Raw genomic sequence first — 24818 nt, forward strand, 5'->3', positions numbered from 1 at the left:
GACACGAAGACCACACCCACCGCAGTGTACAAGTTTATATGCCTACTAGCTCAGCAGATGAGGCGGAGATTGAGGAAATGTATGATGAGATAAAAGAAATTATTCATATATTAAAGGAGACGAAAATTTAATGTTCATGGGGGACTGGAATTCCATAGTAGGAAAAGGAGGACAAAGAAAAGAAGAAAGTGAACATGGACTGGAATGAAAGAGGAAGTCGACTGGGAGAGTTTTGCACAGAGCATAATTTAATCATAGCTAACATTTAACTAAAGAATCATAAAAGAAGAGAGCTGACACCGGAAAATTTCAGAGTGGCTATATAATGGTAAGACAGAGATTTCGGACCAGGTTTTAAATTGTAAGACATTTCCGGGGAAAGATGTGGACCCTGATCACAATCTATTGTTATGAATTGTAGATTAAAACTGAAGAAACTGCAACAGGGCAAGATTTTAAGATGGGACCCGGATAAACTGAAAGAACCAGAAGTTGTAGAGACTTTCAGAGTGAGCATTAGGGAACTACTGACAAGACCAGGGGAAAGGAATACAGTAGGAGAAGAATGGGTAAATTTGAGAGATGAAAAAGTAAAGGCAGCGGAGGATGAAGTAGGTAAAAAGACGATCGCTAGTAGAAATCCTTGGGAAACAGAAGGGATATTGAATTTAATTGATGAAAGGAGAAAATATAAACTGCAGTAAATGAATCAGGTAAAAAGAAATAAAAACGTCTCAAAAATGAGATCGACAGGAAGTGCAAAATGGCTATTCAGGGGTGGCTAGGGGACAAATGTAACGATCTGGAGGTATATATCTAAAACTCCTCCCGCACAGGCCATGAAGGCCCAAAAGTACCGACTGGCCGCCGTGTCATCCTCAGCCTACAGGCGTCACTGGATCCGGAGATGGAGGGCATGTGGTCAGCACACCACTCTCCCAGCCGTTTGTCAGTTTGCCTCGCAAGGGCTGAGTGCACCCCGCTTGCCAACAGCGCTCGGCAGACCGGTTGGTCACCCATCCTAGTGGTAGCCCAGCCCGACAGCGCTTAACTTCGGTGATCTAACGGAGACCGGTGTTACCACTGCGGCAAGGTCGTTGGCAGAGGTATATATCACTATATTAAAAAAAAATACAGGAAAATTAAAGAGACCTTTGGGGAAATGAGAACCACTTGCACGAATATCAAGATGGAAAACCAGTTCTATGCAAAGAGGGGAAAGCAGAGAGGTGGAAAGAGTATATAGAGAGTCTAAACACGGACGAGATACTTGCGGGCAATATTATGGAAATGGAAGAGGACGTAGGTGAAGATCAAATGGGAGATATGATACTGCGAGAAGAATTTCAAAATGGTTCAAATGGCTCTGAGCACTATGGGACTCAACTGCTGAGGTCATTAGTCCCCTAGAACTTAGAACTAGTTAAACCTAACTAACCTAAGGACATCACAAACATCCATGCCCGAGGCAGGATTCGAACCTGCGACCGTAGCGGTCTTGCGGTTCCAGACTACAGCGCCTTTAACCGCACGGCCACTTCAGCCGGCGAGAAGAATTTGAGAGATCGCTTGAAGACCTAAGTCGAACAAGACCCCGGAAGTAGATAACATTCCGTTAGAACTGCTGATAGCTTTGGGAGAGCCAGCCATGACTTAACTCTACCATTTGCTGAGCAAGATGTATGAGACGGGCGATATACCGTCAGACTTCAAGTAGAATATAATATTCCAATCCCAAAGGTAGCAGGTGTTGATAGGTGTGAAAATTACCGAACTATCAGTTTAATAAGTCACGGCTGCAAAATACTGACACGAATTCCTTACAGATGAATGAAAAAACAGGTAGAAGCCGACCATGAGGAAGATCAGTTTATATTCAGTAGAAATGTTGGCACACGTGAGGCAATACTGACCATACGAGTTATCTTAGAAAACAGATTAAGGAAAGGGAAACCTACGTCTCTACCACTTGTAGACATAGAGAAGGTGTTGACTGGAATACTCTCATTCTAATTCTAAAGGTGGCGGGGGTCCAATAGAGGTAGCGAAAGGCTATTTACAATCTGTACAGAAATCAGATGGGAGTTATAAGAGTCGACGGGCATGAATGGGAAGCAATAGTTGGGAAGGGAGTGAGACAGGGTTTTAGCCTCTCCCTGATGTTATTCAATCTGTATATTGAGCAAGCAGTAAAGGAAACGAAAGAAAAGTTTGGAGTAGGAATTAAAATCCATGGAGAAGAAACAAAAACTTTGAGGTTTGCTGATGACATTGTAATTCTGTCAGAGGCAGCAAAGGTCCTGGAAGAGCAGTTGAACGGAACGGACTGTGTCTTGAAAGGAGACTACAAGAAGAACACCAACAAAAGCTAAACAAGGATAATGGAATGCAGTCGATTTAAATAAGGAGATCTATGGAAATTAGATTAGGAAATGAGATACTTAAATTAGTGGGTGCGTTTTGCTATTGGGGATGGTGGAAGTGGGGAAGGTATAGACTGGCAATAGCAAGGAAAGCGTTTTTGAAGAAGAGAAATTTGTTAACATCGAGTGTAGATTCAAGTGCCAAGAAATTTTTTCGCAAAGTATTCGTATGAAGTGTAGCCATGTATGGACGTGAAACGTGGGTAAAAATCATAGACGGAGACCAAAAGATGAATACACTAAGCGGATTCCGAAGGATGCACGTTGCAGTGGGTACTTGGAGATGAAAAAGCCTGCACAGGATAGAATAGCTTGGAGACCTGCACCAAACCATACTCTGGGCTGAAGACCACAACAACAACCAAGTTTCTCAGCTGACTCCTCTTCAATTCTATATTTTTCAATTCTCCGTCAATTAAAATCTGTGGCTATACAGATACTTTTCAGTATACTTGCTTATCGTGAATCGATGCAGCGTTTATGAAGAACTGCTAGTACACAGTTCGTACAAACAGAGTCAAATACTTGCTCTAAGACTGTTAATTATAGGGAAAATAGTAATTCATAGTAATTGTTCCCAAATATAAGTAATTTCACGACCTGCAAATTGCCGGATGTGTTATAGTATCTTACACCGCCAATGTTTTGTTTTTTTCAGCTGTTATTATTGGCAGCGAAAGTAAACTATATTAACGAGAGAATGCTTTTAGGTCTGCAGCATTTCACCGCTTGTTTCTTTTACTGTCAAGCAGAATAATTACGCAATCGTTACAGTTTTCTGGTATAGTCTTACTCCAAAGATATTCTGTATAAATTTTTGAAGTTACTCAATGTACTGCTTTTTCTTCAGTTACGATCGTACCTACTGAAACTGTGTTATCAGCATCTCGTCATCCTCCATTATTTGGTTTCTTATTCCCTTACCACTTTCGATCCAGTACGGTTATTCTGCAAGTGGATTTGCTTACTAAGCGGCATTTCCTGAAATTGAGACTACTCAGTTATTTAAGAAACCAAAATTCGCACATCAGACATTATTTTTCGAAGCAGTCACATTCGTTCTCAGTGCACTTTGTTAAGCGAAGAAGAAGCTTCCACACATCGTCGTCCAGATAGTCTCTCCTTTGGCTCATTGTTTTCGGGCACTCTTTGGTCAGACATGTTTTGAGCTTGTATGTCCTCCTTCGGACGTCGGTTGGCAGACTCCTCTTGTCGTTATCGAAAATAATTTTAACGAGATAGACTTAAACATCCCTGTATTGACAACCGTGTGGAAGGTAAGCCGGGGAGAGTCCAGTCTTACAACTACACACGAGGTGAAGCGAATACAATATTGAATGTTACCAAGCAACAAATTTATATTTCATAGACGAACAAACTCCCTTTATTTTGGTTAATGCTTTGTTTTTATTTCAGTTTTAAAAGACATATTATTTCAATAATTTTTTTTCCCTTACACCTAAGACACATGCATGCGGTGCAAACTATAAAACATTGTTTCGAGTAGTTATCTTTTTGCCGTCTCTGAAACGTAAGTTCTTTTCATGTCAGCGTTTTAATTAATTGTTTCGATTAAAATTTCACCTTGTGTGGGAAGTAAACTACCAAGAATCGAGGTATCTCACGACCTGCTCCGATCGAGACAGCTTAGTTATTTCAAAATTACTCTAAAACTGCTTTCATTCCTCCTTGTTGGAAGTGGGTCACTCGAGCTGTTCACCGTAAAACCTATCGCATGGTGAATGAAAGAATATTCATCAGACGCTGGCTTGTAAGGTTATCATTTCATAAATCTAACTGTTACGGCTAAATAACAACTTCGACATTGAGAGAGATTTTCTGAGTGTGTGATCGCATTATAACAATCAACGTTAGCGTTGCTGTGGTAGATAACGCACTTCGATGAGAGCAGAACATAGCTTGCAGCTTATTATTAAATTTGTTCGATGAGGAGGGGAACCAGAAACGAAGTTAAAATTCGACGTTGTCAGAAAAAGAAGTTTGCTAACAATCCTAGTCACAGGTACACTGTAGGCGCCTGAACTGTATGTGCAATGATGTCTTGTTCCATGCGGTACACAGCGATGTTAATGGAAATCTATTTAGAGCTCCATAGAATGCATAGGCATGGAAAACACGAAAGACGTAATACGCTTTCAAGTGTCATTGTGCCTCGTTTTCAAATCAATGTAGTAGGCGACAGTTACATTAAAGCGAAATGTGATTTTTGCACATTCATACACGGAAGTCAGTAAGTCTTACAGTGAACTCATTTGCCAAATTAATGTCCAGTAATACGATTTCGTTTAAGTTGAGCTTTTCCGTTCATGTAGGCCAACGACGCTGTGGTTCTATATTTCAGTTAGAATAGGCATGCACACACAAAACTCGCAATTAGGTTCCTGATTTCTATTGTTTAATAACACAAACAGATGAACGGAAGTCTGAAATAGCAGTCTGTTAAATGGAATTATTCGTAAGCGTATTTTTTTGCTCCGTTACACCAAGTGCTATACCAAATCAAACATGTATGGAAGTATTTTGTATACGGCATCCCTCACGTATATGTCATCTTCCACGACATATTTGAAATACTTTTAATTAGAGGTTGCTCTGGCAGTGTGTTTACGCCCAATCTAGGGTTTTTAGTGCCTTTCTTTCTAAAATAGGTTTTGCGCCTTCTTCTCTGTTTCCTTTCTGCAGCTTTCTTCGTAATAGCCTAGCCTTTAGAAAAACTATTTATCGCTTCTTCTTGCTGTGCGCATTAGCTAAGGGAGGTTGGAGGATAAGAGAACGTAGATGATGGAAAAGGTGCTGTGGTCGCCACACTAAATTCTTTTGTTAAAAAGAAGCTCTGCGCTTTTTCCGGCAATCTTTGGTGTTAGTTGTGCCATGAAAGGGATGATACAAGCGATAAATGCATAAATAACTTATACCATGTATGAGAGAAGCAGTGTGAGTCGTCATTAAGAGTACGTCGTCCATAGGAGCCCCACGCACGAATGAAATTCAGCAACAGTATCCTAGGAATCGTTAGCTTTCTACGACCCCACCACAAAGGGACGATTTCCAAGCAATTACAGAGAAGTAATCTGCTGTGGAAAATGTGCTGTTATATGTGGCACCGGTGGCAGTTGATCTGTGAGTGCTGGTTAATACTTGTAAAACAGCAGGAATTGGATTTTATGACTTGTTTCGGAATGCATCTTCAGACCTAAATTTGCTACTTACAGAAGGTTGGTTTCAAATGGCTCTGAGCACTATGGGACTCAACTCCTGAGGTCATTAGTCCCCTAGAACTTAGAACTAGTTAAACCTAACTAACCTAAGGACATCACAAACATCCATGCCCGAGGCAGGATTCGAACCTGCGACCGTAGCGGTCTTGCGGTTCCAGACTGCAGCGCCTTTAACCGCACGGCCACTTCGGCCGGCTACAGAAGGAAAACTTACTAAGAGGTGCCACACTTTTGGTGCTATTCATGGTGTCTGTGTCTTGCTTCAAATTTTACTTTCTTTTAAATGATTATTTTCCTCTTGACAAGGGAACTTCATCTTCAAAAAAATTTAATACGTATTGATGTTCTAGATTTGGCTTAGAGTTTTAGAACACGGCTATCAATGTTTTAACGCTGATATCATCCATGTCAGCTGATGATCTATCCAGTTAGGGATAAGGGGAAGCGAGTCTACCCCGGATTGAATCCGCCTCGACGATTAACGACGCGAGCTGTTGAGCTGGTCAGCCTGGATTTGGTTGTTAGGCGGTTTCCCACATCAAGGTAGGTAAATAAAGGGGTGGGGCCCAAATCCCCCTTCTGTGATATACACTTCGAAAACATTTAGAACAAACGTTCTCACACTTGTCCATAGATTTATTCTAGACACAGACAGGTAAGGTACACAGATTCCGCCGCGGGAGGGGGGCAGGGAGGGAGGGGAGGATATGGGTTACGTGTTGGTAGTGTCGGGAAGGTCAACCGCCCACCGACTACCGCTACGTATTGCCTCAATCCATATAGAAATACCGACACCGTAGAAGAAACGGAAAAAGGCAAAGAGACAAGACAATCATCCATGCCGAATGATGATGCCAATGGATGATATTATAATTTAAGATGTGTCTAGTCAATAGGACTGTTATTGTTCTTGTAATTTTGTTGGACTACAGTGCGTGCTCGCAAATAATGCTATAGTACTAATCTTCTGAAGAATAGAAATAGTTGCTTGAGACCGATAAGGAAACAAAATGACTTTTGTGCTATTGGTTGCTGAGTTTTTTCTACAAATTTGTAATGTTGTTCGTAATTGACACCTAGCGGCAGAACTGCGTACTGCGTGGGAGGTCTCTAAATTCCATGTTACCTCCACATAAGAAGCGGATATTATTTGTGGTACAACTGCAGTTGTAAATGCTGGTTTGCTGTCGGATCTAATGAGAACGATCAAAACACTGAACTTCTCACTGTAGCCCTACTCTTCTGTTCATAATGAATAGTACTCCCGTTACACCATTTTCTGAAGGTGTTAAACTTGCCCTATATCCGTATGATCAAAAATCTTTATCTTATTTCCATTGAACTTCACTGAGCCACATATAGATGGAGTCTGCACTTTCCTTTTCAGATTATCTGACTTCCCTACTACGTTCAGTCGTATGACATTCCATACTCCTACTTGTGGAACTTTATTCCTTCCTTCGTTATTCCATATATTTCCTTCCGGAGATCCGAATGAGGTACTAGTCCAGAATCTTTTACCAATGAAGAGATGATAGTGACACTTTTTCAGTTACAGGTCACATGTGTATTTAAGGAAGTGGTTTCCATTGCCTTCCGCGTCCTCATGCCTTTGATCATTGCTGATTCTTCCTCATGTTAGAGATATTCTTTCACCACAACGGTAGGAGATTGTCCTGATCCTCTGTCCGTTCCTCCATAGTCTTTGACAAGACCATTGTCAGAGCGAGAATGACTTCTTCTGCGGCAAGTCATCGTCTGCTGATGATTTTTAATCATAATTTGGGCAATGGATGTGCTCAAATCCGGGTCTTTGGATGCTTAGATTACTATACGTTTTCACTACTAATCTAGTTAAAATATGAGGTTTGAATTACCATAGGTCAAATGCTATCGTTCTTGATAAGCGTGATGATATATTTCAATTTTTATTTCGGTGATGTTGTGATAAATTTACTTTCTCTTTATTTTCGTCGTTAGCACTCAGTAACTTACAAAGAAGTTTCTCTATTTTATAAAACCAGCACTCTTTTATGTACTTTTTATGGCGGATTACTGAATTGTACATAAATTGGCCCTCAGCCTCAACTGAGAAAATGATCATGCATAGCGTCATTATTGTGATCTTTACTTACTGATGTTCGAAAAACGACGTTACTATTCTCAGGATAAAAAAACCATCTGAGCTAAAGATGGGAATTGCGTTTGAGAAGAATGTGTCTGACTCATATTATATGTGATTCAGTCAGAGTATGAGTATTACATTATCAATCACTATACATTTACTCATAAGTGCACATTTTAACAAAATTTGACAATGCTGATTGCTTATGTTGTGACCAGTAACGTAGGAAGTACGAAAAGTTTATCATTTGATTTACCGGTTGACAGCGTATTTAAGAAGTATTCGCTTTTAGTCAGAGACTTTAAATTCTACGGAACGATGCAAACACAAAGTTTCTTAGTAATCACAGCATGAGCTAACATTCATTTCCCTTTCTGGGGACAAGCGGTTTAGCAATTGGTTTGTAACCGCTGCGAAAAGACAGAAAGTAATTAAGCGATATTTTAATTTGTCATTAACAGTGCGGTAAAGATATATATTATAATAACTCTACCACTGCCGAAACGGTACACACAGCTTCTAATAACTGTGTGGAATGTAGTAAACTACTTTCTGTAAGTGTTCTGAATACTATTCTGTCCCTTTATAATTTTACTGCAGGATAAAATGCTGCAGGAAAAAAAAAAAAAAAAAAAAAAAAGACGATGCCATCGAAATGAATTTCAAAATTTCCGCGTAATAACTTCGGCGTTCCGACAATCCCCCTGCCCATCAAACGAAGTTGCACTGGCCGGATATCCTTTATTCGGCTGTCACCATTGCACGCGCGACATTGCCAAAAAGCGTAACAAATGGGCAAAAAACCTTGTCCCTGCGACTCTTATCGACGGAAAAATGAACACAATCATTGCATTAATGCTTTCCACAAACAAAGATTTAGCTTTTATTACATTTCTATTCGCTAAAAGGTTGACATGTTTCATTCTTGCGGCATTCAGGTATGAATGTATTGTGCTGTCCACAGTCCGTGTTGTCAATAGCTTTCTATGAACAGAGTTTCTAACGTACCACAATTCTCCTCCGAAACAGCTTTTTCGATAAAATTCGTCCATATCTTCCATTAAGAAATCACAGTATTTCTACCATAATATAAGGAAAGCTAAAAAAGCTAGATTAGTCACCATCTCATACACTATTGCGTCGTCTGTTTCGGCCGTCGCTCTATGGTAGCTTCAGATGCAAATCTTATTGTACAAAGAATGAAAATGGAATATTTTACTTGCACAAACTATACATAAATATTTTTGTATTTTTGAAAGAATGTGATTTTCACACATATTCTATTTTCCACAATACTTACCCTCGTATTTTCATCTGTGACTGAGTTTTAGTGTAATTAATCTGCGCGGAGGGGCCGTGTGGTTTGAGGCGCATTGTCACGGATTGGGCGGCCCCTCCCACCGGAGGTTCGAGACCTCCCTCGGGCATGGGTGTGTCTGTTGTTCTTAGCATAAGTTTAAGTTAGTTTACGTAGTGTGTAAGTCTAGTAACCGATGACGTCAGCAGTTTGGTCCCTTAGATATTTACACACATCTCAACATTTAATGTAATTAGTTTGTAATGATGCAAAGAAAACCACACACCTATGAAATGCTTATACTTTATGGCTGAAGATGCAGTACTGGAAACGTGTCGAAACTCTGGTTTAAGATATCGATTTTCATTGGCTGACAATTACAGAGGATCACATCTTTTAAGTTCTCCTATAACGCCTGCTTGCAATATGAAACATTTCGAAACACCCACCCACCCACACACACACACACACAAACACACACACACACACATGCTTATATATCAAGATGTTGCCGTCGGCTACTAAAGGATTTAGGTAGTGTTCTCAAAGAAAGTACCTTAATAGCTAAGAGCGCTTCTTCATCTTAGATTTTGTGAGACAAGTCTCTTCTACTACTGTTATTTGTTTTCCATATTTTGACAGGAACTAGTATGGACCCAAACAAGAAAAAATGTCCCGTAAACATTGGCTCTATAATGCATTTATGCAGTAGGTGTCATGTGGTTCACAGCTGCGAAAATGGACAAATGCTCGTAGCTCTTAAGATAAGTATCTTGGAGCTGATGTATATTAGACTTCTTTGCTTCGAGAGACCAATATGCATACACCATCGTACTAAGACTGTCCTGTTATTAAACAACATTCCTTGTTCTAGGGGTGATGCTGAGCAAGTCGGTAAAAGAGGTTCTTAAAACATTGGAAAAATAATTAGGAGAAACTGGTAGTCAAAACCATTTAATCGGCACTTCAAAAGTGTCTGGATGCAGCAGCTGATAACATTAATACCGGTAAAAGATGGTTGAGTTTACCAACACTTTATCCCTTTAGTGCTTCAGATCACTTTCAAATTTCGTCGAATGAAAGTCCTTAGCGGCGCCACCCTGTATATCAGAGCTAAAATCGCGATCTTACTAAACACCAGAAGCCTCTATTGGTTCATCATGGGCAGGGGACATCGGCTGGTTAAGTAATTGTCAATGTCAACGAAATTCACAAACTTCAGATGCAATTTTATTTTATTTTGCAGACCATCAGTTTCAGCAATTCAGTATGCCATCTCCAGGTCCCTTGTCGGTGGGTGCTCCTATCAGTAGTCCACAGATCGATTTGACCTATAATAGGGCGAGTGTTTTATGGTTTAGGTTGTTAACACCTAGTTTTCTATCACTTTTTAGGCTTCCATCATTTCTCTGACGATGCGTATTTGCCAATACTGGGCTCTAGAAGAGTTTCACCGTAAAATAGTCGGTTCTGTAGGCGACACATGTAGTTTGTTGGCGACTCATTGTATTCCCGTGGGCGTTCTTTGTCATAACTATATTACCGTTTTAATTTAGCTACATTAACGATGATAGTGGCATTTCTGGAACTTATTTTAGTAAATTTCATTTTGTTACCTTGGGGTTTCTCTTTAGATTTTAGGTGCTACTGTTGTTCACCTATAACTATATACCTCTATATTAAGCTTTTATATGTTTGTCCATTAAGTTTCCCACAGTACATATTTTTCTTCACCTACAATTTTGCTGTCTAAGACTCTCAGTATGACACCACCTTTTCACCATTACTGTAACGCACCGATTTGTTTGGGTGGGACGTACAACATATCACCTTCATGTGAGCTCATAGATCTTGGATGTTTATGCAACTCTTTGTATTCCGCTTTATAGCAGTTTCTTGGTAGACAGCATGTTTTTATTAGTGCCCCTGTAATCGGTCTATAGTTATCTTGTATGCTGATTTCATACTTAAGACAATGAAGAGTTTTACTGCTTCGTTCTGGTGGGCATTGTTGTTATCTATCGTCAGCTACCGCATGTAAGTCAGTTGCATTTCTAGACCCAAATGGACACATTCCCCAGTCCGCTTGTGGGAATTAGATACTCGTGCGTGTTGACTGCAGGTTGTGAATGTGGTTAGGATCCTGATAGTTTATCAGTGTATTGTCATTCTCCTTACTTCTCTATACAGATTAGGGGGAATGCTATGATTTTTTTACTACGTATGCGGTTTGGTGATGATGGGGTTTGATGATGATTTGACTTTAGTTATAAAATTTGTGATTTTATGTGCTACCACTGTAGAACATTTTCGGCTTGAGACTCTATACATATTGGGAGTGGCGTTAACACTTTCTTTCATTGCCTAGGACTACTCCGTTACTGGTGATGCTTTGAGTAGTATTATTCACCCAACGAGTACTTTTTAAGGTGGTTGCAGTTAACAAACTCTTTTTCGCGCATAGTAAGTGCCCCTTGGGCGCGGAAATATGTTACTCACTTTGAGTATCCTTGCACACTCACTTAACTTTTATTTTTTTCCATACCCGCGTTATCTATCGCGACACAACTTGCTATGTCTTGTTATTTAGATGGGTTCGTCATTTGTACATAGGTCGTTAAGATATTGCCTCACAATCCGAGGGATATAGTATGACATTGTCGGCTGAGAACTTGGAGGACTCCCCTAGGTCAACTAGGATTTGAGAGCCTTGTTGGTATGTTTCAATGTAGTAGTACCTAGGCCCATAAGGTATTTGTGAATATTCTTAGCGTACTCCTTGCATGCTGTTTTCCTCGTGTCGAATGCCGTTTGGTTTTGTGTGAAGATGTTTTTTGATGCTATGGCAACTAATTAAATCACCAGTTGTGATAGTTCCTAGGCTATAAATATGGATACTATGGTACTTCATAGATTATGGTGTGACATCTTACTTTAAATGGAGATAGGTCCTCATATATATAACGAGTTTCCTCATCTACAAAAATTTCAAAGAATTTTACATGAAAAATAAAAAAAGACAATCTTCGTTTGAACGGAGCTCCTGATTGAATGCTGTCTACTTCTCATCTTTTTAATGTTTTTGCATGTTCTCTTGTAAATATGTGGTGTTAAATAGTTTTATGACTAACAGATTTGTACACACATTTTATTCAGTTGTACTGGATGTACACTGAGATTTGGTTTAATACCACTAACAAATATGTACGCAGGTTTTGTTTAAAATGCTGGATGTACACATTAATTTGGTTTAACTGCACTTCTTTCATTTGTAGTTTTAAGCACTGTTATGATTACCCGTTACTTTCTGTAAGCTTACCTTGTACACCCTGATATACACTACATGTACACTCTTTTATTATGCAGGGGCCTGAAGATGGCATAATGAATGCTAAAGCTGGTAGCCTTCAAAATAAAATAAAATAACATCTTAAGGTACACGGCTGTTGGTTTATTTCATTGACAGTGACGCACTCCAGAGGAGTGAGGTCACGTTCAATGGGGTTGCAAATGTTCAAATGTGTGTGAAATCTTATGGGACCTACCTGCTAAGGCCATCAGTCTCTAAGCTTACACACTGTTGTTGTTGTGGTCTTCAGTCCTGAGATTGGTTTGATGCAGCTCTCCATGGTACTCTATCCTGTGCAAGCTTCTTCACCTCCCCGTACTTACTGCAACCTACATCCTTCTGAATCTGCTTAGTGTATTCATCTCTTAGTCTCCCTCTACGATTTTTACCCTCCACGCTACCCTACCCTTGATGCCTCAGAACATGTTCTACCAACTGATCCCTTGTTCCAGTCAAGTTGTGCCACAAATTCCTCTTCTCCCCAATTCTATTCAGTACCTCCTCATTAGTTACGTGATCTACCTATCTAATCTTCAGCACTCTTCTGTAGCAACACATTTCGAAAGCTTCTATTCTCTTCTTGTCTAAACTATTTATCGTCCATGTTTCACTTCCATACAGGAAACATCCATAAAATACTTCCAGAAACGACTTCCTGACACTTAAACCTACACTCGATGTTAACAAATTTCTCTTCTTCCATAACGCTTTCCTTGCCACTGGAAGTCTACATTTTACATCCTCTCTACTTCGACCGTCATCAGTTATTTTGCTCCCCAAATAGCAAAACTCATCCACTAATTTAAGTATCTCATTTCCTAATCTAATTCACACAGCATCACCTGATTTAGTTTGACTACACTCCGTTATCCTCGTTTGGCTTTTGTTTATGTTCATATTTTATCTTCCTTTCAATAAACTGTCAATTCCGTTCAACTGCTCTTCCAGTTCCTTTGCTGTCTCTAACGGAATTACAATGTCATCGACAAACCTCAATGTTTTTATTTCTGCTCCATGGATTTTAATTCCTACTCCAAATTTTTCCTATGTTTCCTTTACAGCTTGCTCAATATACAGATTGAGTGACATGTTATATAAGAATCATATTTATAGTAGGTATTTTGAGGCTAACAGATGTAGTGAGAAAAACTATGCATTTACATAAGTGATCTTCGACAAAAATATTCTCATACTTTTGTTCGGAATTGATTAGACAGTTTCGGAAAATTTAAGCGGGTTGATAAATAAATTCGTGTACTTTCATTTATATTATGAGGACTGCGTACGTCAAACAGACTCATTGGTCCTGTTGTTATTTTGTCACTCTTGTCTCATAAATCTTAATTTATTGGTTGTTTACTCCTTTAAGAGTGAAATAAAGTCCAATACTGCTTTGGGAAAGTAGAAGTAGCGACTCTCAGCGAATACTTGATTAAAATTAGGGATAGAAAGTAGCATGTACATTACAAAGTGGGTGAGCAGAAGTTATTAATATCGAGCTCTTGGAACACGCTGATGCACTACGTCAAAAATATTGAAGAACGTGGATAATGGTAAACACTAAATAACTGCCAGAGAGGTTGACGACGAGGATGGTCTATTATATGGGTCCCTTCAGGTATTTTTACGGATGTTTTAGTCGCTAACGCGTAGTAGGAATATATGTTCCGACGTGACTGAATATCGACCAAATTTAGTATCGAATGAACGTTGCTCAGAAGTTGCTGAATGAAGTTTATGATAAGTTTGCTGTTGAAACTTGTTATCACTGATGATGAAACATGGATCTAAAAATATGAAGTCGAAACATAAGCCCAGTTATCCCAGTGAGAACATCTGAACAGCCAAGATCGAAAGAGTATCATCAAGTCTAGTCAATGCCAACGATCTAGGAGCTGTGTTCTTTTAATTCAACAGCACACTTTATCACGAATTTTGCCTTGTCACGTATCTCAATAACGGAAAATTCCTACCCGTCCTTCACCATTGAAGTGAATAAATCGTACTAAACTTCAGGGAGTAATGAAAAATGTCCATGGCAAAAATGCTCTCCTGATTGTTTGCCGCTTTTTCGGGAATAACTGTGCAGTAACAAAATCTATGATGTCTCTGCCCCGTAATTTTTTTTTTATCGAATGTGCCCGCCATGACTACAAAGTTGTACGTCAGTCTGGTGATCCGCTCTGTTGTGCTGCCATTTATGAACAGCATTCGTGAGGGTACTTTCCAACAGGATAACGCTCGCCCACATATCGCTGTCATAACCCAAAATGCTCTACAGAGTGTAGACATGTTGCCTTGGCCCGGTCGATCATTAGATCTACCTCCAGTCGAACACATATTGCACATCGTCGGACTACAACTCCAGCATCATCCACGTACAGCATTATTCGTCCCCGTACTGACAGACCAACTCCAGCAGGCATGAAACTCCATCCCAAAAACTGACATCCGGCACCTGCACAACACAACGCATGCAAGTCTGCATGCTTGCATTCAACATTCTGGTGGTTACACCGGTTATTAATGTACCAGTATTTCACATTTCCTGTAGCTTGTCTCGCTATTGCAGTATTCTACTATCTTGCAATGTTAATCATTTAAATATGTTACCTAGGCAAAGGTTTTCCCGAAATTTAATTACTCTGCATTAACTACTTCCTGGTGTTGTGATTTTTTTCCCCTCAGGCATATTTAACGAGGAATACTGTCAAGATACTGACAGAAACGTCGGTGAAAAATCAAAAGTATCTTTAGATAACGAATTTCCAAGTAAGTCTTCATCGTATTTTCTGCTTTTAGATCGCAGCATCCATTGAAAAACCTACATTCTCAGTTGAATCTTGTAAGAATAGAAACTGGCCATTTTAAATGGCGCGTTATTGAAGGGTGTTAAAAGTTAGATACTGTATGAATTGAAATATTGTTACTCGATAGAAGAAAGTACACATTAATTGACATACAGTGTGAGTTAGAATGGAAAACTTCCAAGGAGCGAAAAATATTACACAGTGTAGTGCCCCACCATGCAAAAATCTGTGTGTAGTTGAAAATAAAAGTGGAAGTCATAACGTAAGAAGAAAAGGACCGTCAGGGCGATCCAAGTCTATAAAAACATTGATAAATCCCTCCACCGCGAAGACAAAAATACTTCCCAAAACTTGAAGCAAACGAGTAGAAACAATGTGGTTCACCTAGGCAAGAGATTGTTAAGTCACAATTTGAAAAGCGTTGATGCAAACCGTCACACGCTTGTATGCCGCAGTGAGCCGCACATTGAGGGAGAAACAAAAGTGCTACGCTTCCAGAGTCCAATAACAGTATGTCCCTCCGATAATGGTAAGAATGAGACTAGCTTATTTTAGATGTAATTACTGTCTGTGAAGGCCAATGAATGAAAAGAATTACCGAAGGTTTGGCACAGAACTGTTATTTATGATGCACTGGACCAGATTACTTCACCTACGTTCAAAGAAAATAAGTAAATGATGAAGGTAAAACCATAAATTCTGAAATGACAGTAGGCGGAAAAGCTGATACGTTATTTCACTTGAGGGTTTGGTCGTTGTAAGGTGAAATGTGATCAGCCAGTTTTCAAAACTCAAATGTAAACTCAAAAGCCCTTCGCGACATGGATGAACAGATGCTACATGACATAGGAGGCACGGTTGGGAAAGCTGCTGCAAGATATGAAATAGTTTCTACGACGTCTACTCAGCATGTGAACAGATCAAGTTGAAATGTATTGAAAGGCAATATGCTGAAATATAACCGGACTCCAGCCATTGTCAGGGAATAATCTTTGGATCCAATAACACTTGTTAATTTCGTTTTCCTTGTAATTGTTTCTAAAAATCTGTCGACCGAAATATGAATGATTTCTCTTATAAGATTAGCATCAGCATTCAATTTTTGTGCGACATATGCAAATAATATACCCGCTGACGAAATTATCACAACAGACAGTGAGAAGGAACTATTAAATTACTGCTCTCCAGGAATGTCATCGCTCTGAAATTGGTCTGGTAACCTAGAGCTCGCTGAAACACGAAGCAGTAAGCTCCGAAATATATACTGAGGCGTGGAAAGTGTATCGAAGAGGCAAATTAGATGCCATTGAAGGTGAAGTCTGAATCGCAGTCGACAAAAGTAGTTTGTTCATCGAGATCGAAGATAACTCAAACTGTGAAATTATCAGTACGCGAGTAATAGACCTAGGAGAACTCAAGTTAATTTTAGGAATTTACTGGCTACCTGATTTTGCCATAACAGCTGTAGAATCATCCAAAAAAGTGTATACTCAGTAGCTCTGAAATACACAGATCATGGAATATCAGTTGGTAGCGACTTTAGCCTACTGAGCATGGATTCACTGGACGTGGTACATATAGATACCTTAAGAAGTACCTTACGAAATAGTTGTGAATATGTTTTCCAAAAATTGTCTTGAGCAGGTTATTCGGCAGCCCACACGCACTGAAAATACTTTAGAAGTTATCAACTTTGTCAGTATAGAGACAAGGATTAGTCATCATGTAGTCATCACAGCGACAATGATTAGAAAAATCAATAAATCCATGAGGAAAGCTAGTACAGTATTTTTACTTGAAAGAGAAGGTAAGCAGTTGCTAACATACCACTTAGACAATGAATGAAAGTAACTAAAATCCAAAACGACGGACGTGGAGTAATTTTGGGAAAACCTTAAATTTACGGCAAATCGCGCTTTAGAGATGTATTTGCCGTGTAAGTGGACTAGGATTAAAAAAGAACTGACAATCGTTTATTAAAGAAACTTGTAAAATGCTGAAGAAGCAGAAATTGTTCCACTCTCCGTACAAGAAAGAGCGCGGAAGTGTTGACAGGCAAAAGGTAGTAGAAATTCGTGCGTCTCTGAAAAGATCGCTGAGCGAAGTATACAACACTTTCCACCGTCATATCTTGCCAAAATGACTTGCCGAGTACCCGAGATAAGTCCGATGCTATGGAAAATCGATAAGCGGGTCGAAGGATTCTATCCGGTTACTCACTGAGCTGTCTGGGGTGGCATTAACACACCATCGGTTGACTGCCGCACGGACCCTCGTATGGAGGACATACTAATAGGCAACCATTGTGTAGAGAAGTAAGTGAAAGAGGTTAAAGCTGAGTCCCAGACGGAATCTTATTTGTGATTTATGGAGAGTAATTTACGTGACAGCAACCACTATGTTGCCCTAGATGGTGAGTGTCCATAAGAGACAGGAGTGCCCAGGGAAGTATGGTAGGAGCACTCTTATTTTCTGTACTGGGTGACTCGTGTTAACGTTTGGAAGCCCCGAAGCGATGTAGATGATGCTGAGGCAAGTAATTTAATACGAGTATAAGGCAGATGGGGCCTCAAACGTCATGAAGTACCCCAAGAGTGGATGACAAATGTTGAACATGTAATGTTGATATGCGACCTCACCATATGACGTACCTCAGCGCACACACACAATGGGTGAGACTATTGGTCTGTCGCACCTGATCATCCAAGTCCAAGTCAAGTATTCACGTCACTGTGATTTTACCCTACGTCGGAGACTTCCGTGCGTGAGGCTCAGGGTTCGAGTTCTGTGTGTGGCAGGAAGAATCTTTTGCATTGTGTTAGACAATAATGGGATTACAATGAGGTAATATTTATTGTTATATTTGTCGGTCTCGCAGTCTCCGTTGGTGTATTGCAAAGATAGTACAACAAGAAAGTAGTGGTTCAAATGGTTCAAATGGCTCTGAGCACTATGGGACTCAACTGCTGTGGTCATAAGTCCCCTAGAACTTAGAACTACTTAAACCTAACTAACCTAAGGACATCACACTCATCCATGCCCGAGGCAGGATTCGAACCTGCGACCGTAGCGGTCGTGCGGCTCCAGACTGTAGCGCCATTAACCGCTCGGCCACTCTGGCCGGCAAGAAAGTAGTGTATTGCGTCACAAGTAAATGAGTATAAGCTTCTGAACTGAGTCGCTACCAGTAAATGACCTTAGTTTTTTTACTAAATAAAGTCTGTAAACAAGAAAAGAAGGGACAAAAGCGAAAAAATACAAAATAAGGCTCTAAGCACTATGGGACTTAACATCTGAGGTCATCAGTCCCATAGAACTTAGAATTACTTAAACATAACTAACCTAAGGACATCACACACATCCATGCCCGGGGCAGGATTCGAACCTGAGACTGTAGCAGCAGCGCGGTTCCGGGCTGAAGCACCTAGAACCGCTCGGCCACAACGGCCTGAGAAATACAAAATAAGGACAGCCTTTGCTTGGATCCCATGAGGACAATAATTTTGTAACTTACAACAGATCGCATTTGCAAAAGGTGTTCCGGAAAGAGTAACCCATGGAGTGATGTAGAGCACTGCCCCGTATCGGCAACGGTAGGACTGACAAGCCCAACCATTGAAAGTGTGGTGAGGTAAGTCATTTGTTGACGTCACAATTTCAACATTTACCATTCGCTTTTAAGGTATTTCCCGACGCTTGCGGCCCACGTCTGTTATATTAAAACACTTGACCCTGCGTCATTTACGTCGCTTAAAAGTTTTTAACGTTAGTTAGTGATCTGACGGACAAAGTGAGCAGCAATTTGCAGCTGTTTGCTGATGACGCTGTAGTGTACGGGTTTAAATGTAAAAAAGTATGTAAATGCAGATGAGAAGGAAAGCAAATCCCAAACTGTTCGAAAACATCATTAGTCGATTACATATAAGGGGTAACATTGCAAACCGACACAAAATGGATCTATCGCGTTTGGACGGTAGCAGAGAAGGCGAATAGGTAACTTCGGTTTATTGGGAGAATTTTGGAAATTGTACCTCAGCTGTGAGAGAGACCATGTATAGAACATTAGTGCGAGCTATTTTTGAGTACTGCTCGAGTGTTTTGGATCTCCAGCAAGTGGGATCAAACTGAGTCATCGAAACGCATTCAGAGACATGCTAAAAGGTTTCTTACCGGTAGGTTCGATCAGTGCGTGAGTATTACTGACATGCTACGTGTACTGAAATGGGACTCTCAGAGGGGAATGGATGTTCTTCTCGCAAAACGTTATTGAGAAAAGTTAAAGGACCGGCGTTTGAAATTGGAAATTTGTGGTAAGGTCTTATGGGACGAAACTGCTGAGGTAATCGGTCCTTGAACTTACACACTACCTACGAAGTCAGCCTCATTCTGCCAACGGTCTTGTCAAAGAGGGCGGAGGAGCGGATAGAGGTTCAGGGCACTCTCTTGTCCTAGGGGTGGGAAATTGCCCATAAAGGCGGAAGAATCAACAATGATCAACGACACGAGGATGCAGAAGGCAATGGAAACCACTGCATTAAAGACACGTAACGTGTATCCACAGGACATGTGGCCTGTATTTGAAGAAGTGTCATGACGATCTCTCCATTGGCAAAAGATTCCGGAATAGTCCCCCATTCGGATCTCCGGGAGGGGACTGCCAAGGGGGAGGTTATCATGAGAAAAAGATTGAATAATCAACGAAAGGATAACGTTCTACGAGTCGGGGCGTGGAATGTCAGAAGCTTGAACGTGGTAGGGAAACTAGAAAATCTGAAAAGGGAAATGCAAAGGCTCAATCTAGATATAGTAGAGGTCAGTGAAGTGAACTGGAAGGAAGACAAGGATTTATGGTCAGATGAGTATCGGGTAATATCAACAGCAGCAGAAAATGGTATAACAGGTGTAGGATTCGTTATGAATAGGAAGGTAGGGCAGAGTGTGTGTTACTGTGAACAGTTCAGTGACCGGGTTGTCCTAATCAGAATCGATAGCAGACCAACACCGACCACGATAGTTCAGGTATACATGCCGACGTCGCAAGCTGAAGATGAACAGATAGAGAAAGTGTATGAGGATATTGAAAGGGTAATGCAGTGTGTAAAGGGGGACGAAAATCTAATAGTCATGGGCGACTTGAATGCAGTTGTAGGGGAAGGAGCAGAAGGAAAGGTTGCAGGAGAATATGGGCTTGGGACAAGGAATGAAAGAGGAGAAAGACTAATTGAGTTCTGTAACAAGTTTCAGCTAGTAATAGCGAATACCCTGTTCAAGAATCACAAGAGGAGGAGGTATACTTGGAAAAGGCCGGGAGATACGGGAAGATTTCAAGTAAATTACATCATGGGCAGACAGAGATTCCGAAATCAGATACTGGATTGTAAGGCGTACCCAGGAGCAGATATAGACTGAGATCACAATATAGTAGTGATGAAGACTAGGTTGAAGTTCAAGACATTAGTCAGGATGAATCAATACCCAAAGAAGTGGGATACGGAAGTACTAAGGAATGACGAGATACGTTTGAAGTTCTCTAACGCTATAGATACAGCAATAAGGAATAGCGCAGTAGGCAGTACAGTTGAAGAGGACTGGACATCTCTAAAAAGGGCCATCACAGAAGTTGGGAAGGAAAACATAGGTACAAAGAAGGTAGCTGCGAAGAAACCATGGGTAACAGAAGAAATACTTCAGTTGATTGATGAAAGGAGGAAGTACAAACATGTTCCGGGAAAATCAGGAATACAGAACTACAAGTCGCTGAGGAATGAAATAAATAGGAAGTGCAGGGAAGCTAAGACGAAATGGCTGCAGGAAAAATGTGAAGACATCGAAAAAGATATGATTGTCGGAAGGACAGGCTCAGCATACAGGAAAGTCAAAACAACCTTTGGTGACATCAAAAGCAACTATGGTAACATTAAGAGTGCAAGGGGAATTCCACTGTTAAATGCAGAGGAGAGAGAAGATAGGTGGAAAGAATACGTTGAAAGTCTCTATGAGGGTGAAGATTTGTCTGATGTGATAGAAGAAGAAACAGGAGTCGATTTAGAAGAGATAGGGGATCCAGTATTAGAATCGGAATTTAAAAGAGCTTTGGAGGACTTACGGTCAAATAAGGCAGAAGGGATGGATAACATTCCATCAGAATTTCTAAAATCATTGGGGGAAGTGGCAACAAAACGACTATTCACGTTGGTGTGTAGAATAAATGAGTCTGGCGATATACCATCTCACTTTGCCGGCCGAAGTGGGCGTGCGGTTCAAGGCGCTGCAGTCTGAAACCGCAAGACCGCTACGGTCGCAGGTTCGAATCCTGCCTCAGACATGGATGTTTGTGATGTCCTTAGGTCAGTTAGGTTTGACTAGTTCGAAGTTCTAGTGGACTAGTGACCTCAGCAGTTGAGTCCCATAGTGCTCAGAGCCACCATCTGACTTTCGGAAAAGCATCATCCACACAATTCCGAAGACGGCAAGAGCTGACAAGTGCGAGAATTATCGCACAATCAGCTTAACAGCTCATTCATCGAAGCTGCTTACAAGAATAATATACAGAAGAATGGAAAAGAAAATTGAGAATGCGCTAGGTGACGATCAGTTTGGCTTTAGGAAAAGTAAAGGGACGAGAGAGGCAATTCTGACGTTACGGCTAATAATGGAAGCAAGGCTAAAGAAATATCAAGACACTTTCATAGGATTTGTCGACCTGGAAAAAGCGTTCGACAATATTAAATGGTGCAAGCTGTTCGAGATTCTGAAAAAAGTAGGGGTAAGCTATAGGGAGAGTCGGGTCATATACAATATGTACAACAACCAAGAGGGAATAATAAGAGTGGACGATCAAGAACGAAGTGCTCGTATTAAGAAGGGTGTAAGACAAGGCTGTAGCCTTTCGCCCCTACTCTTCAATCTGTACATCGAGGAAGCAATGATGGAAATAAAAGAAAGGTTCAGGAGTGGAATTAAAATACAAGGTGAAAGGTTATCAATGATACGATTCGCTGATGACATTGCTATCCTGAGTGAATGTGAAGAAGAATTAAATGATCTGCTGAACGGAATGAACAGTCTAATGAGTACACAGTATGGTTTGAGAGTAAATCGGAGAAAGACGAAGGTAATGAGAAGTAGTAGAAATGAGAACAGCGAGAAACTTAACATCAGGATTGATGGTCACGATGTCAATGAAGTTAAGGAATTCTGCTACCTAGGCAGTAAAATAAGCAATGACGGACGGAGCAAGGAGGACATCAAAAGCAGACTCGCTATGGCAAAAAAGGCATTTCTGGCCAAGAGAAGTCTACTAATATCAAATACCGGCCTTAATTTGAGGAAGAAATTTCTGAGGATGTACGTCTGGAGTACAGCATTGTATGGTAGTGAAACATGGACTGTGGGAAAACCGAAACAGAAGAGAATCGAAGCATTTGAGATGTATTGCTATAGACTAATGTTGAAAATTAGGTTGACTGATAAGGTAAAGAATGAGGGGGTTCTACGCAGACTCGGAGAGGAAAGGAATATGTGGAAAACACTGATAAGGAGAAGGGACAGGATGATAGGACATCTGCTAAGACATGAGGGAATGATTTCCATGGTACTAGAGGGAGCTGTAGGGGGCAAAAACTGTAGAGGAAGACAGAGATTGGAATACGTCAAGCAAATAACGTAGGTTGCAAGTGCTACTCTGAGATGAAGAGGTTAGTACAGGACAAGAATTCGTGGCGGGCCGCATCAAACCAGTCAGTAGACTGATGACCAAAAAAAATCTAACGTAAACTAACGTACGCTAAGAACAACATACATACCCATGCCACAGGGAGGACCTCGAGCCTCCGACGGGGGCAAGCCGCGTGAACCGTTCAAGACGCCCAAGACCAAGCGGCCACCACGCTCTGCCAGCGTTTGAAGCTGAGTGCAGAACGGTTCTACTGCCGCTAACGTGCATTCGACGTAAGAACCACGAAGAAAAGAGAGAAGAAGGCTCGTATGGAGGCACACAGACAGTCGTCTTTCCAACGCTCTATTTGAGAGTGGAACAGGAAAGGAAGTGACTAGTGAAGGCACGTGGTACCCTCCGCCATTCGCCATATGGTGGCTCGGGAGCGTGTATTTAGGTGTTGATGTAGATCTGTGAAGGTAAAAGTGATGCTAACTGGTATTACAAAAATTCAAAAGATCGATTTAATGGCAGCCACTGTCACTGTTGTTGGCAGACCGAAAGACTGGTATAAATGTAAAAGTTAGTAATAAACACCTTGTACTGTCCTACAGCATTTTAATAATGCCAGTGTACATTTTGATGACACATATTCATCTCCAAGGTTCTGCGATGTCATGTAAGGATCTTAACTGTGATGTGGGAGTATTACGTTGGATTTCATACACAAAATAAATCAACAAAATCCACCGTTTATGGGGCGTTAACATCGCATTAAGGCCCTAATGATCAGGCTTCCACTTTAAAATGTACGTAATTTCGGGGTCATGGCAATGAGTCCTGTAAAAATCTGCAATTTTGGTTTGCATACATCCAGTGGTGATGCTGGATCCCTGCTTTATGACTTGGCTAACGGAAAGAATTACTGCTTTAAATACGACTACAACACCAAAAGTAGTAGCAAGAACATAAGGTAAACAAATAAACAGAAAACACTGTAGCCGCTGTTTTAAAAACATACACTATCAGCTAAGGGCCCACTAGTGAAATTCTCCTTGAAGAGCTGTCAATCTTATTTATACGTCGCATGGTCGAGAACATCGTAGGCGCATAGACTTTGATTTTAAGCCGTGAGTTGGACGTATACAGCCCCCATGTGCACCACGACGGCGGTGGGTGCTCGCAGTGTGGTATAGTGTAGTGTAACGTGGCAGGCAAAGGTCGTAAAGGGTGTGCACCCGACCCCTAGGTACGCGTCAAAACACCGGCCCCGCTAACCTCGTTACGGCTACCTCGTTAAGCCGTGTTTTAGTGCGGGGTCACTGCTCACCACACCGAAGCTCATATTGCGCCCCCTACCGTGGTCGCTGTGCCCCTAGCGGGACGCTAGACAACCGGCACATTTCGTATTTCACGAATGTGAATCTGCAAGCGAATACGATAAATCACCTATTTACAAGTGTTCGCTTATCACTCCACCACCCTCCCCTCCAGTGTCTCCACACACACACACACACACACACACACACACACACACACACACACACACACAGACACTGTCCCAAAAGTCCACATTTATACATGCAAATCTCGAGGCTTTCGATGAAATTTAGGAAACATGATTTGGCTACTTCATCGAGTTGCTCAGAATGACCAGGAACAGTATAATAAAATAAATTAAGTTTACGTTTTATAAATGTCCGTACGAGAGAAGTTACATATGTCCTACGATAATGCCTTAGTACTATATTCGACTTAAAAAATGGAGCCAATTTCACGTAGTACAGTGGGGTCCACATTGGAAGCGTGTATTCGTCATCGCCATATTGGCATATCACCCGGCGTGGTGGTATGAGGTGTCATTGGTTAAACGTCTTGGTCACCTCTCGTTCGCATTGACGGCACATTGAACAGTGGG

The sequence above is a fragment of the Schistocerca americana genome, chromosome 5 (genome assembly GCF_021461395.2).
Source record: "Schistocerca americana isolate TAMUIC-IGC-003095 chromosome 5, iqSchAmer2.1, whole genome shotgun sequence".
Lineage (NCBI taxonomy): Eukaryota > Metazoa > Arthropoda > Insecta > Orthoptera > Acrididae > Schistocerca > Schistocerca americana.